At 36.2% G+C, this 17,174-nt stretch overlaps 1 pseudogene; it reads right to left on the minus strand.

Annotated features, from left to right (window-relative positions):
• Window positions 1–15,220: 15,220 nt before the first annotated feature.
• Window positions 15,221–16,379, minus strand: LOC118912224 (vacuolar protein sorting-associated protein 26A-like; annotated as a pseudogene).
• Window positions 16,380–17,174: the final 795 nt, after the last annotated feature.

Below are 17,174 nucleotides of genomic sequence, written 5' to 3' on the forward strand. Positions count from 1 at the left end.
TCAAAAGTTGAGAATTGATCAAAAGTCATATATGCTCCTTTAGAATTTTTTAAAACTTCTTGAATGAGACAAAACTTGTTTTGTAAATTCACAAACCAAATGAAAAACTGCAAATTTCCAGGTGTGTCTTTATCTTCCACTTGATCATAAAAAGAATTTCATAGCAATATACATTCAGGAGAATCAAGTTTTAGAGAAGCAGAGTCCCTACTGGAGGACTTATTTCTGTGTAGTTGTCTTCTGACACTGGACAGCAGTCACTTACAATATGTCCAAGAGGAATTTAGTGGTTTTTTCCCCCTATAAATAATTAAAAAATATATAAATGGAAAAATGGCTAAGTGATTTTATCAAGGTACTGTATAGATGCATTTGACAAACACCTCATTATTTTCCATGTTTTCTGTTGGAGGGTCTCGTAGTACGGTTTTGCTCAGCATTACTTCCAGCCATTTTGAGAACTTTCATACAGGCCCTGAGAGATACTGGCTGACTGAGATTAATTTTATCTTATCAGAATATTGTTATGTGAAAGGTATTTGGTACCCTAGCATTTCTCTACTTTGCTTAGATAGACCTTTATTAACCTAATAAAGTGCTAGGGTGATAGATGAAAGTACAAGAACAGTTCATGTATTTAATGGTATCACGTTTTATCACATAGTACTAATACCATATTATCCTATCAGACATAGAAGCACCTATGCAAAATGCTTTACCAGACAAAATAATAGCTGGGGATGGCAAAATGAGGTAAAGGTGGTTTAACATCTGAGATCGGTGTGTAAGAGACATTAGATGAAAGTACTTAGTTCTAATCGTAAATACTTCCTAGCTGTACATTTTAAAGTTGCTCAGGGAATAGGTCTTAAAAGTTCTCATCATAAGAAAAAATGTAACTATGTGTGGTGATAGATGTTCACTAGATTTACTGTGATCATTTTACAACATATACATATATTGAATATGTTATACACCTGAAGCTGATATATTACAAATCTCAATATGAAAGAGGAAACTGAATACTTGATTGCTGTATCAATTCTTTCTCATCCTGGCATGACAAACACACTTCTTGAATTTGCAAACAATTTAAATTTATCAACCCTCTACACTTCTTGGTTACAAGAGCCTTGGCATTTTCAAAAATCTTCAGGGCCCTAAAAAGGCTCTTTTGGGTTATATGTACCACCATTGACAGTATTAGAAATTAAAACAACCATTATTAAAATGCAAGAGTGTATAAATACACATTTCACTAGCTGTCAGGGCAGTGACATCACAAATAGTGTTTCTGGAGAAAACTGTTGGATACTTGTAAAAGAATGAGAATAACACACGCAAGAAGATTTAGTATTAAAATAATTTTGCCTTATAGACCCCAGAAAGAGACTCAGGGGCCCCCAGGGGAACCTGCACGACTCTTTAGAACTGCTGCATTAATTTATTAATCAATTTAATATTAACAAATGCCTCCTGTGTGCTGGGCACTGAGAAGTAGTAGAGATGCGTGGTTCAAGGCCTTGATCTCTTGACATTTTTACTGCTCTTTTCAGAGTACTGTCTCTAAGCTTCAGAATAGGCTTCTTGGAGACAGAGATGGTCTGTTAGTCATCAGAGTCCTGTGGACATGCAGTGTAAATGTTCAACAAATACTTGTGCAATAGAGGCGGAGCCAACATGGCGGCATGAGTAGGATAGTGGGAATTTCCTCCCAAAAACATATATATTTTTGAAAATACAACAAATACAACTAATCCTAAAAGAGAGACAAGAAGACACAGGACAACAGCCAGACTACATCCACACATACAAGAGCCCAGCACCTGGTGAAAGGGGTAAGATACAAGCCCCGGCCCTGCGGGACCCGAGCGCCCCTCACCCCAGCCCCCGGCGGGAGGAGAGGAGTCAGAACGGGGAGGGAGAGGGAGCCCAGGACTGCTAAATACCCAGCCCTAGCCATCTGCACCAGAGCGCAGACACAGTGCATGCGTGGAGGGCTGGAAACTAGGGAAACAGGGCAGCAAGACTTCTGAGCGGGTCCTGAAGCTGATGCCCCTGTGACAAAGAAAAGCGAGTGCTGTTTGAAAGTCTTACAGGGACAGGGACGCAACAGCTGGATGGAAACAACAAAGGTCACAGTACAGCAGCTGGAAACTTCAGGGAAACCCGGATGCACTAACCCCCTGGGCAATAGCTCTGAGACCCCTCACAGAGGTAAACAGCCAAACAGCCCCCCGTCCATTACCACTCTGGGGTGTGGCCATAGCAGAGAATAAGCCTGAGACTGGCTACCCCCTCAGCAAGGGAACTTCCCACATACCCGCCGGGCAAGACACAAAGACCCAGTCTACACACAATTGCCCAACACAAGCCACTAGGGGTCGCAGTTGTCCCACGAAAGAAAGGCCAGTAGCAAGGGGAAAGTTTGGCCCTCGCAGCTGACAGTCAATAGCACCTGTCAACATGAAAAGGCAAAAAAATATGATCCAGACAAGACTAACCCAGACAGCTTCGGCATCTGCTACATCTTCCCCTGAGAAGGAACCTGGGGAGATAGATTTAACCAGTATTTCTAAAAAAGAATTCAAAACAAAAGTCATAACCATGCTGATGGACTTGCAGAGAAATATGCAAGAACAAAGGAAGGAGAATACAGAAATAAAACAAGCTCTGAAAGGACTTCAAATTAGAATGGACGAGATGCAAGAGACCATTAATGGACTAGAAAACAGAGAACAGGAATGCAGAGAAGCTGATGCAGAGAGAGATAAAAAGATCTCTGGGAATGAAAGAACTCTAAAAGCGCTGAGTGACCAATCAAAAATGGAACAATATCCGCATTATAGGGGTACCAGTAGAAGAAGAGAGAGAAAAAGGGATAGAAAGTGTCTTTGAAGAAATAATTGCTGAAAACTTCCCCAAACTAGGGGAGGAAATGGCCTCTCAGACCACAGAGGTACAAAGAACTCCCATGACAAGGAATCCAAGGAGGGCAACACCAAGACACATAATAATTAAAATGGCAAAGATCAAAGACAAGGACAAAGTATTAAAGACAGCCAGAGAGAAAAAAAAGGTCACCTACAAAGGAAAACCCATCAGGCTATCATCAGACTTCTCAACAGAAACCCTACAGGCCAGAAGAGAATGGCATGATATACTGAATGCAATGAAACAGAAGGGCCTCGAACCAAAAATACTGTATCCAGCACGATTATCATTTAAATATGAAGGAGGGATTGAACAATTCCCAGACAAGCAAAAGTTGAGGGAATTTGCCTCCCACAAACCACCTCTACAGGGCATCTTACAGGGACTGCTCTAGATGGGAGCACTCCTAAAAAGAGCACACAACAAAACACCCAACATATGAAGAAGGGAGGAGGAGGAATAAGAAGGGAGAGAAATAAAGAATCATCAGACCATGTTTATAATAGCTCAACAAGCGAGATAAGTTAGACAGTAAGATAGTAAAGAAGCTAACCCTGAACCTTTGGTAACCACAAACTTAAAGCCTGCAATGGCAATAAGTATATACCTTTCAATAATCACCCTAAATGTAAATGGACTGAATGCACCAATCAAAAGACACAGAGTAATAGAATGGATAAAAAAGCAAGATCCATTACCAACTTTACATTTCCCTGTATAGCCCCGGAAGATGACTGGTTAGCCAGAGACGGGTAAGATTCCTCAAGGGAGGAACAACCTAAGACAGGCACAGTTGCAGGGGGGTCATCAGGTGAGAAATTGGGGATCAACAGAGGTGAGGCTTAGAACCTCACCCCCCCTGTTCTGAGAGAAATCTTCTGCATAGGTGGATGTTTTATTGCCCTGGTCTAGCTTGGATTAACACATAGTCTACAGGCACACACCTGATCATCTACATTTGCTCTCTTACAACACTAAACTATGTTTCCTACCTTTATCTTGTATCTACCTACCACTTCAGCATTTTATTAAAAATAATAATAATAAAGAGAGAAATGTGGTATCCACATATAAATCAAGTATAAAAACCAAATGAGTATTCATATTTGAACTGACTGTTTATAGTTCATAATGCATGAGCAAAACCGAAAGTTTCTGTGATGACTGCCCTTGTACTGTTCACCATGTAAGAACTTATTCACTATGTAAGAATTTGTTCACCATGTAAGGACTTGTTCTTTATGCTTCAGAAGCTTGGAGACTGACGAGAATTAGGCTTGGGGTGGATTAATGATCGAGCATTGAGCATTGACTCCCCTATACAGAATTTTATTGTCGTTAACAACCATTTGATCAATAAATATGAGGACCCCACAAAAAAAAAAAAAAAAAAAAGGGCAGACTTCCAATGGTAAAATAAATAAGTAACCGGGATGTAATGTATAGCATAAGGAATATAGTCAAGATATTGTAACAGCTTGGTAGGGTGATAGCTGGAACCTAGAATTATGTATATAATTGTTTTATCACTGTGTTGTACACTTGAAAGTAATGTAATGTAATACTGTGCGTGTCAACTACCCTTCAATAAAAAATAATTATCTAAAAAAAAAGCAAGATCCATCCATATGCTACTTACAAGAGACTCACCTCAAACCCAAAGACATGCACAGACTTAAAGTCAAGGAATGGAAAAAGGTATTTCATCCAAACAACAGAGAGAAAAAATCAGGTGTTGCAATACTAGTATCAGACAAAACAGACTTCAAAATATAGAAAGTAACAAAAGATAAAGAAGGACATTACATAATGATAAAGGGCTCAGTCCAACAAGAGGATATAACCATTATAAATATATATGCACCCAATACAGGAGCACCAACATATGTGAAACAAATACTAACAGAACTAAAGGAGGAAATAGAATGCAATGCATTCATTCTGGGAGACTTCAACACACCAGTCACTCCAAAGGAGAGATCCACCAGACAGCAAATAAGTAAGGACACAGAGGCACTGAACAACACACTAGAACAGATGGACCTAATAGACATCTACAGAACTCTACATCCAAAAGCAACAGGATACACATTCTTCTCAAGTGCACATGGAACATTCTCCAGAATAGACCACATACTAGGCCACAAAAAGAGCCTCAGTAAATTCCAAAAGATTGAAATCCTACCAACCAACTTTTCAGACCACAAAGGCATAAAACTAGAAATAAACCGTAAAAAGAAAGCAAAAAGGCTCACAAATATAATGGAGGCTTAACAACACACTCCTAAATAATCAATGGATCAATGACCAAATCAAAATGGAGATCCAGCAATATATGGAAACAAATGACAACAACAACACAAAGCTACAACTACTGTGGGATACAGCAAAAGCAGTCTTAAGAGGAAAGTATATAGCAATCCAGGCATATTTAAAGAAGGAAGAACAATCCCAAATGAATGGTCTAATGTCACAATTTATTGGATAAAGAAGAACAAATGAGGCCTAAAGTCAGCAGAAGGAGAGACATAATAAAGAACAGAGAAGAAATAAATAGAGAAGAATAAAACAATAGCAAAAATCAATGAAACCAAGAGCTGGTTCTTCAAGAAAATAAACAACATAGATAAGCCTCTAGCCAGACTTATTAAGAGGAAAAGAGAGTCAACACACATCAACAGAATCAGAAACGAGAAAGAAAAAATCACGACGGACCCCACAGAAATACAAAGAATTATTAGAGAATACTACGAAAACCTATATGCTAACAAGCTGGGAAACCTAGGAGAAATGGACAACTTCCTAGAAAAATGCAACCTTCCAAGACTGACCCAGAAAGAAACAGAAAATCTAAACAGACCAATTACCAGCAATGAAATTGAAGCAGTAATCAAAAAACTACCAAAGAACAAAACCCCCGGGCCAGATGGATTTACCTTGGAATTTTATCAGACATACAGGGAAGACATAATACCCATTCTCCTTAAAGTCTTCCAAAAAATAGAAGAGGAGGGAATATTCCCAAACTCATTCTATGAAGCCAACATCACCCTAATACCAAAACTATGCAAAGACCCCACCAAAAAAGAAAACTACAGGCCAATATCCCTGATTAACGTAGATGCAAAAATACTCAACAAAATATTAGCAAACCGAATTAAAAAATACATCAAAAGGATCATACACCATGACCAAGTCGGATTCATCCCAGGGATGCAAGGCTGGTACAACATTCAAAAATCCATCAACATCATCCACCACATCAACAAAAAGAAAGACAAAAACCACATGATCATCTCCATAGATGCTGAAAAAACATTTGACAAAATTCAACATCCATTCATGATAAAAACTCTCAGCAAAATGGTAATAGAGGGCAAGTACTTCAACATAATAAAGACCAATTATGATAAACCCACAGCCAACATTATACTGAACAGCAAGAAGCTGAAAGCTTTTCCTCTGAGATCGGGAACTAGACAGGGATGCCCACTCTCCCCACTGTTATTTAACATAGTACTGGAGGTCCTAGCCACGGCAATCAGACAAAACAAAGAAATACAAGGAATCTAGATTGTTAAAAAAAAGTTAAACTGTCACTATTTGCAGATGACATGATATTGTACATAAAAAACCCTAAAGACTCCACCCCAAAACTAGTGGAACTGATATCAGAACACAGCAAAGTTGCAGGATACAAAATTAACACACAGAAATCTGTGGCTTTCCTATACACTAACAATGAACCAACAGGAACAGAAATCAGGAAAACAACTCCATTCACAATTGCATCAAAAAGAATAAAATATCTAGGAATAAACCTAACCAAAGAAGTGAAAGACCTATACTCTGAAAACTACTAGTCACTCTTAAGAGAAATTAAAGGGGACACTAACAAATGAAAACTCATCCCATGCTCGTGGCTAGGAAGAATTAATATCGTCAAAATGGCCATCCTGCCCAAAGCAATATACAGATTTGATGCAATCCCTATCAAACTACCAGCAACATTCTTCAATGAACTGGAACAAATAATTAAAAATTCATATGGAAACACCAAAGACCCCGAATAGCCAAAGCAATCCTGAGAAAGAAGAATAAAGGAGGGGGGATCTCACTCCCCAACTTCAAGCTCTACTATAAGGCCATAGTAATCAAGACAATTTGGTACTGGCACAAAAACAGAGCCACAGACCAGTGGAACAGACTATAGACTCCAGACATTAACCCAAACATATATGGTCAATTAATATTTGATAAAGGAGCCATGGTCATACAATGGCGAAATGACAGTCTCTTCAACAGATGGTGCTGGCAAAACTGGACAGCTACATGTAGGAGAATGAAACTGGACCATTGTCTAACCCCATATACAAAAGTAAATTCAAAATGAATCAAAGACCTGAATGTAAGTCATGAAACCATTAAACTCGTGGAAAAAAACATAGGCAAAAACCTCTTAGACATAAACATGAGTGACCTCTTCTTGAACATATCTGCCCAGGCAAGCAAAACAACAGCAAAAATGAACAAGTGGGACTATATTAAGCGAAAAGCTTCTGTACAGCAAAAGACACCATCAATAGAACAAAAAGGAACCCTACAGTATGGGAGAATATATTTGTAAATGAAAGATCCGATAAAGGCTTGACGTCCAAAATATATAAAGATCTCACACACCCCAACAAACAAAAAACAATAATCCAATTAAAAAACGGGCAGAGGAACTGAACAGACAGTTCTCCAAAAAAGAAATACAGATAGCCAACAGACACATGAAAAGATGCTCCACATCGCTAATTATCAGAGAAATGCAAATTAAAACTACAATGAGGTATCACCTCACACCAGTAAGGATGGCTGCCATCCAAAAGACAAACAACAGCAAATGTTGGCGAGGCTGTGGAGAAAAGGGAACCCTCCTACACTGCTGGTGGGAATGTAAATTAGTTCAACCATTGTGGAAAGCAGTATGGAGGTTCCTCAAAATGCTCAAAACAGACTTACCATTTGACCCAGGAATTCCACTCCTAGGAATTTACCCTAACAACACAGCAATCAAGTTTGAGAAAGACAGATGCACCCCTATGTTTATCGCAGCGCTATTTACAATAGCCAAGAATTGGAAGCAACCTAAATGTCCATCGGTAGATGAATGGATAAAGAAGAGGTGGTACATATACACAATGGAATACTACTCAGCCATAAGAAGAGGGCAAATCCTACCATTTGCAGCAACACGGGTGGAGCTGGAGAGTATTATGCTTAGTGAAATAAGCCAAGTGAAGAAAAAGAAATACCAAATGATTTCACTCATCTGTGGTGTATAAGAACAAAGGAAAAACTGAAGGAACAAAACAGCAGCGGAATCACAGAACCCAAGAATGGACTAAGAGGTACCAAAGGGAAAGGGACTGGGGAGGATGGGTGGGTAGGGAGGGATAAGGGGGGTTAGAAGAAGGGGGGTAATAAGATTAGCAAGCATAATGGGGGGGTGGGAGAAAGGGGAGGGCTGTACAACACAGAGAAGACAAGTAGTGATTCTACAACATTTTGCTATGCTGATGGACAGTGACTGTAAAGGGGTTTATAGGGGTGACCTGGTATAGGGGAGAGCCTAGTAAACATAATATTCTTCATGTAAGTGTAGATTAATGATAATAAAAAAAAAAAAGAAGGAAAGAAAAGTGGGATTACTCCCTGATAGGATAAAACTAACTGTAAATCAACTATTTATGCATGCTTTAAATATCCTTAATTTTGATCACTTAAATGGTGTCAGATGATCGGCTATGGAGGTATATTTTTCTGTTAATATTCCTTTCTCTTAAAAAAAAAATACAGTTTCTGTGTGGTGACCTCCAGTGAGTTCTACACAATGGTTTAAAGGGCATATGAAAGTGTGGGCAAAGGATCTGTTTGTGTTTATACACAGGCTCAAAGCCTAATTTGGCTACCCAGAAAATGAACTAAGATACGATATGAAGAAGAACTTCCAACATCAGCACTCTCTGGAAGAGTCACACCAGAAGATGATCATCAAAAAACCTCAACAAAGATCCAGGCGCTGCTACAGCTGTAGCTGCATTCATCCCACTGGTTCCTGGACTTGCCGTGGGAATGAAGAAGGAGATATCTAAGCTGGCCTGTGCATACAGTAAAACAACAAATTTGACTGGATCTATACTGTTGGAACTCAACCAAGTATTAGGAGAAGTGCAAGTTGTAGCGCTCCAAAATCTTACAACTACAGACTATCTACTGTTAAAAGAACATATGGGATGTGAACAGTCCCCAGGAATGGAGTGTTTTAATTTGTCTGATTTCTCTCAGACTGTTCAAGTTCAGTTGGACAATATCCACCATATCATAGATAAGTTTTCACAAATGCCTAAGGTGCCTAACTGGTTTTCTTGGTCTCACTGGAGATGGCTGGTAATTATAGATCTGCTTTGGTTATGTAACTGTATTCCTATTATGCTAATGTGCGTGCACAATTTAATTAGTAGTTTAAAACCTATACATGCTGAAGTTACTCTACAAGAAGATATGTCAAAGAAATAATCAATCTTCCCATGTTTTCTTTGGTCTGCTACTTCTATAGCTTTTCTTCTTCCTTCCTAATTACAACCCTTAAATATAATTCGTGCCTCATATCGAATTTACCGAGTATCATAATTCTTCCAAGTGGTAAAGATACCTCAAGACAAATGCTGGGCACAGAAGCCACAGGGCATAAATCTGCAAAGAAGTAAAAAGCTAACCTTTTCAAACAATATTGCTTCTCTCTCACTTACCAACTTTACATTTCCCTGTATGGCCCCAGAAGATGACTGGTTAGCCAGAGACAGGTAAGATTCCTCAAGGGAGGAACAACCTAAGACAGGCACAGTCGCAGGGGGGCCATCAGGTGAGAAATTGGGAATCAACAGAGGTGAGGCTTAGAACCTCACCCCCCTGTTTTGAGAGAAATCTTCTGCATCTGTGGATGTTTTATTGCCCTTGTCTAGCTTGGATTAACACATAGTCTACAGGCACACACCTAATCATTTACATTTGCTCTCTTATAACACTAAACTATGTTTTCTACCTTTATCTTGCATCTACCTACCACTTCAGCATTTTTTAAAAAATAATAATAATAATAATAAAGGGAGAAATGTGTGATCCACATATAAATCAAGTATAAAAATCAAACTAATATTCATATTTGACCTGATTGTTTATAGTTCATAATGCATAATCAAAACCGAAAGTTTCTGTGATGACTGCCCTTGTACTGTTCACCATGTAAGAACTTATTCACTATGTAAGAATTTGTTCACCATGTAAGGACTTGTTCTTTATGCTTCAGAAGCTTGGAGACTGACGAGAATTAGGCTTGGGGTGGATTAATGATCGAGCATTGAGCATTGACTCCCCTATACAGAATTTTATTGTTGTTAACAACCATTTGATCAATAAATATGAGAGATGCCCTCTCAAAAAAAAAAAATTCTAAACTTGTATACATAAAAAATCTCATGAATTTTAAAAACCTAATTCAAGGACAAATCAAGAAATAACTGATTAAAATCTGAATCTTTCATTTAAAAAAAAATACTTGTGCAATAAATGGACAGTTCCAAGGTCTACTTGCACCACTAAATTTCTGTCCTTTATTTCTGACCCTGTGATCACACACTTTATCTGGAAACATACAAAGTCACACCATTTTAAACATGGTTGGAAGACTTACTCTATTGCAGTCCCAAGCTCAAATCGAGTGAGGAGAAAACTAGGAGAAAGCAAATCAAATATCATGAGCCAAGATGCAAAAAAGTAAGTTGGTTGTTCTATAACGTCATCCTCTGAGGAATTTTGAATGCTAAGAATTCATGGGACAACAGAACAGGTACCCAGTTGTACTCAGCCAGATCTGAGCCCAAGCTGTTGAGCCACGGGAAAATGGGAAAAAGTCTTACTTCTTTGAACCTATTTCTTCCTCTTAAAAAAAAAAAAAAAAGGAGAGAAGTTATAATGAAAGTGAAATTAGATAATGGATATGAATAAACTTTAGAACCTTTAAAAGGTGTTACATTTATTATAACTGCTTTAATCCTCATAGTAATCAAAGTCAAATTATTTGCATTTTTAGAAAATACCTCAGGGGTGTGAGAATGAGATGGGTCCCCATTTCCTTTATGAATTTGAGAGGTGGGGTGAGATTGTAGACGTATAATCAGAAGGGCCTCTGACGACAGTTTCAGGAGAGGGTGACATAGGCATGAAGTAGGTGTCTTAGGAAGGGTTGTTTTGCAGGCAGGTAGAGGTGAAATTATTTTGAAAAAGCAGTGTGCAGGCCTAAGAGATTCTAGGACTACTTCATGGCTCATGGGCCGTAACAGAATGAAGAGTGTACTTTTAAATTTCATGGTTTCTTAGTAATTCCTATAGTTATTCCAGAAATTTTCTAGGTAGCTGCACACACATGCATATTTATGTGAAACTGTTTGTGGAACTAGAAAAAAGTGAACAGAATGATGGGAATTCTGCTGGTTTTAAGTGAAAGAAACACAGCCAGTATATTTTAATTACAAATAGTCCCATATTATTTTTTAGTCATAAAATTATTTTTTCCCATTTGCAGCAACGTGGATGGATCTAGAGGGTATTATGCTCAGTGAAATAAGCTAGGCAGAGTAAGACAAATACTATGTGATCTCACTTATTTGTGGAATATAAAAACAAAGCAAAACAGAAGGAACAAAATAGCAGTAGACTCATGGCACTGAGAAGGTTACCAAGGGGGTAGGGTTGGGGTTGGGATTGGTGGGGAGGAGATAAAGGGGCACAATCACAATATAAGTTGGTCATGGGGATGGTAGTACAGCATGGAGAATACAATTAATGATTCTGTAACATCTTACTACATTGATAGTGACCTCACTCCAGAGGGTGAGGATTTAATAATATGGGTAACTGCTGAACTGTGTTGTGTATTTGAAACCAACATAAGATTGTACACCAACAATACTTTAATTTTTTAAAAAGTGACAAAAATACTATTTTTTCTCCTTGAATATATTACAGAAATATAAAAATAATCTAGTTATCTAGTAGGTTTGAGATATAATCATATGAAAATACATATATTTTTGGTTTTAAGGTCCAGGTTTTTTATTGAAGTATCATTGATATACAATCTTATATTGGTTTCAAATATACAACACTGTGGTTTAACAGTTACCCATATTATTGAATTCTTACCCCTACCAATGCAGTTACTATCTGTCAACATAGAAAGAAAATATATAAATTTAAAAAATATATAAATTTAAAAAACTTTAAAAACTATATAAATTTAAAAAATTAATACATGATTTCAATTTTTAAAATAGCCATTTCCATACATGCCTCTATAAGAATTGGTTTTAATAATATTTTATTAAATTAACTTTTTCCTTCACTTTCAAGGAAGGCAAATCTCTAAAAAACACCTCTAATTGTTATCACAAGTTAAAAGTAACTGGTATCAATGAAGATACAGTGTTAAATTGAGGAGAAAAGGTGCTGAGAGAGAAATAATTTAAGATCAATGTAAAATATAAGCCAAACTATCTAGATCACCTTTTACATTTACTGCTATGTAGAAAAATGAGTTGCTTGAATATAACCGTGCTCATCGTGATTAAAGATTTCAGGCATGTGTTTGAGTACAAGTCTCTTTACCTGAGAGCAGAACACTTGGATACTTATAAAACTCAGAATTCCTTGTAAATTGATTTTGTCCCCTTAAATTCAGTTCTTCTATTGACACTGATAAAAATCTTTCAGCAGTTCAACAGATTAATCTGCAGACACTGCATTTTGAATTCACTATGTTGCATTGAAACTGAGAACTCTTAATTTGTTATGCTGGGAGTAATATAATGCTTAATGAAATAATAGAATCCTCTTGCACCAAAATATCTAAAAGCAGGATAAAAAATAAAGTATTAAGTGAAAAAATTGTCCACAGATACCTACAAATATTTGTATCTGATTTTGAGTTACTCATTCTTATTTGTTCTGATGGTGTTATAACACTGATTCATTATTTTGTGGACAGAAGGTGGCCATGGTGTGCTTATTTAAGGCAGAAACATGATTTATTGGACTCGTGTTTTTAGGCTATTGCAGGTTATCAAGTTCATTTAAGATTTTAGCCACTGCTATCATATTCTTGACAAGTAAAAACTAACCTTGGTTAGAATGCTGTGTAAACATGAACATTTAACCTATAAAATTTGAAAATTTAGGTATATTGGGAAATTCATTGAAAAGTCACAATTCAACAAAAGTAAAACAAAAATCTAAGTATATATCTATTAAAGAAATAGAATCCACTACTTAAAACTTTCCTATAATGAAAATCCAGGTCCAAACGACCTGAATATTTCTTCTTTCCAAATATTTAAGGAATAAAAATAAATTTATATAAATCATCCAGAAAATAGAAAAAGAAGATACACTTCCCGCCTCACTTTGTGAAGTCGTCATGACTATTCCCAACAAAACTTACATAACAATTTTTCTTATGACTAGACACAAAACATTAACATATTAGGAAATTAACTGAATCAGTGATATGTAAAGATAACTAAACTAATTTGGGTTAATTCCAGAAACACAGCTTGATTTATTTGAAACTCAATCACTGTGATTGACCATAAACTGAGTAAAGAAAATCCTATAGTTGACCATATTGTCTTTACCAACAAGATGAACTAATGGTTAACTAGACACAGAAAAGGCATTTAATAAAATTTAGTATTTGTTTATTATTAAAACTTTTAGAAAATCAGCAAAGGAATGGTAGAGAACTTCTCTAATCTGATAACAAATACCCACAAAAATCCTATCATTTTCATCAAACTTAATAATGAAATATTAAAAGCTTTCCCTTTTAGTTCAAGAACAAATCAAGGGTTGCCACTATAACCAATTCAACATTGCAATGCAAACTCTTTGCTAGTATAAGAAAATGAAATAAAAAAGTAAGAATTAAACTGAAAACCCACTGTTGTTAAAGTAGAAAACCCAAAATATTCTACAAACTATTAGAATTAATAAGTGCATTTAGCAAGATTATACCCAAACTCAATATTATTTCTATACAAAGCAATAAACTAAAAATGAAATAGAAAAACATTTAAAGTAGCATAAAATATATTCAATACCTAGGAATAAAAACAATGTTTTTAGAAATGTATAAAACTTTGGAGAAACTAAAGACCTTAACATATTGAAAGACTGAATATATTAAAGATACCAATTTTTGCATTTTTATTAAACCAAAGGCAATCCCAATCAAAATTTCAGAGGCATCTTTTTTTAAGAAATGGATAATCTTATATTAAAATATATGTGCAAATTAAAAGGCCCCAAATGGTAAGGACAGTCTTGAAGAAGAATAATGTTAGAAGACTTACACTATTAAATCTTACTATAAAGTTGTCACAGTCACAAGAATATGAAATTAGTTCAAGGAGAAACACATAGACCAGTAGAACACAAAGTCCAGAAATGGACTCACACACACATGAAAATCTGATTACAGGCAAGGTGACACTGATATAGTGAGATAAAGATGACTTTTTAAAGTAAATGGTTCTGGACCAATGTGATACGTGTTTGTTATGACATACTGAATTCTCATATTACGTAGTAAAGTGCCAGATGAACTGTAGACTTAAATATAAAAGTTTAGTAAGTTTCAACCCCATTAGTCATCAAGGAAGTGCAAATTAAACCCATTAAGGCAATACCAAGTACTGGGGAGAAATTGGCCTTTTCCTGCACTATTGAGGGAAGTATAAATTTGTACTACCATTTTGGAAAACTGGCAATATTGACTACACATACCATATTGTCTTTATTAACACTCTTCTGTAGTAAGTTTTTTAGTCACTAAGTAGGTTGCCATTTATTCTTAATTCCTAGATGATGTATGGTTTATTGCTCTCTGAGTGTGATTCTTATCCTTCTGACTGCCTTTTCTAATTGGTGGTCACTTCTCTATAGGAAACCTTGATTTGATATGTTGATCCTTTTTCTGGCCAGTTGTGTTTTTCAGTTGTGTATTCAGATAGAAACTCTTAGAATCTCGATTACCATCAGTTTTATTTCATCTTCATATAGTTTCCCACATTTATTTATTCTTTTTTTTTCCTTCTCACATGAAAATCTTTACTATTTATGTGATGCATATCTGAGTGCTTATCAAATCAGTGTGCAGTTTTAAAAAAATGGCAGCCTAAGAATGTTCCAGTGTTTCAAAAAAAGCACTTCTTTTAATGTATATACATGAAGAACATTTAGTTATATCATAAAATAAATGCGGCCCTGGAAGATAAAGGAAGACTATTTTAAGTGGAGTTTTGGCCCAATTCTCCCTACAAGCTGCAACCATCTTTAACCTGCAGAACTTAATGTCAACAGATAGAGGAGTTTTCTGCTTTTTTCCCTCCTATTCAGTTCACATTTCAGGCTGTTCAGCAGATGCCTGTGATTCTGGTGATTCAAATCGCTAGTAAAAGTTTGTTCTCTGTTTCCTCAGCTTTTCACCATAAAATGATCTCCTGCTTCTTGAAGTACCTTCTGTCTTTGTCATCAGCAAGGACTAGATTCAAAAAGTACCTTACTAAGAATTTTTTGTTCACATCTCTCATTGTTGCAGTCAGGTCATATCCTGCTAAAAATAGCCTTATTGGAACTGATTCACCTTTTACTGGTGCACCATCCATTATTTCATATTTAGCAATTGTTTCTGTTTCTGTTGTGGTAGGGTCCAATTCCAGCGATCTCTTTTTTGATCAGTTATAACTCCATTTGTTGGATTTTTATTCTTACTAATAAGTAAATTTTTCTGACAATCACATCCTTTAAATGGTACTTGGATTTATTATATTCAAATTCTATATGAGACAGTCTTCAATGCCTTCTTCCACTTTAATAGAGTTGTTAACAATGGGATAGGTGGCAAGCTGGTGAACACTAAGGTCATATTCTTTTACAAAGTCTGTCAGTCTTCTTACTATAGTCATTTTAAGAATATACCTCAAGTGGACATTGGCACCGATGTAAGATTCATATGGCTTTTCAACTTTTGTAAATTCAAAATCATAACTTCTGCTCTGAGTCAGTTCTCCAAGTAAGGCTAGTTCATTCATTAGGTTTACAAATTCATGAGTATTGCTTTTGTCATTGAAAAGTTCAATTTGACCTACAAATTCAATTCTAATTCCTTGGTGCTCTAGCCTCTTTCCAGGTTACTTAAAGGGTGGTTTACCTTTCCTGAAACAGATTCTCCATAATAGAAAAGATATTGTTTTTCTACTTTGCCATCTTCACTTTTCTTTTGTGCAATTTTCTGGGTTTCCCCATCATTAAGAACAACATCGATCTCACCAATGGGACCAAAAAAGCCTACAAGAAAACTGTCAGCACCGCCACCGCCACGTTCCCCCTCTTCACTCCTCCCTCTGGAGGACTCCCAACCCTGGTTCCCTCCCTCAGCGCCCGTCACATTTATGTATTCTTATATTATTGCTTTGGTGAGGATCTCCATTAACATTACAGAATATCAGAATATTAATGAAGACAACAGCCAAAATATTTTGGGCCTTAACAATTTAATGATGGTTTCTAATAGTTTATCTAAAATAATGTTTTTTAACTTGTTATAAAGTTAAAGAAGTTTTCTAATATCAATTTTCTAAGGGTTTATTAAGAATGATAAATTTTATCAAATCCTTTTTTCTGCATGTTTTTTTGTGATTATTTGTATATTATCCATAATTTTATATATAATTTATTGTATATTTACTTTATATGCCTTAATATTGAAAAATATTTTCACTCCATATTATTTAAATACACCCCTGTGCTGTTTGGAAATGATTCATGTGTGTGTGTGCTTTGCATCTGTGTTTACACATCTTTTTGTGCTGCTCGCTGGTTTTAAAGTCAATATTAGCTTTTAATGAGTCAAGAAGCTTTTCCTCTTTTACTCTTCTCCATGTCAGAAATTGTTTTCCTTATAGGTTTTGAAGAGCTTACCCACAAAATCATTTGGACTATTTCTTAGAAATACATCTTGTCAGCCTTTAACTATCATTTTTGAAAGATGTTTTTTAGGTTTATAGGCTTTTCTTGGGTCAATATCGGTAAAGTAGATTTTCCTGGAGTGTGGGGCAGGGATACTTTTTCTAGGTTTT

This window comes from Manis pentadactyla, chromosome 6, assembly GCF_030020395.1.
Source record: "Manis pentadactyla isolate mManPen7 chromosome 6, mManPen7.hap1, whole genome shotgun sequence".
NCBI classification, from domain to species: Eukaryota; Metazoa; Chordata; class Mammalia; order Pholidota; family Manidae; genus Manis; species Manis pentadactyla.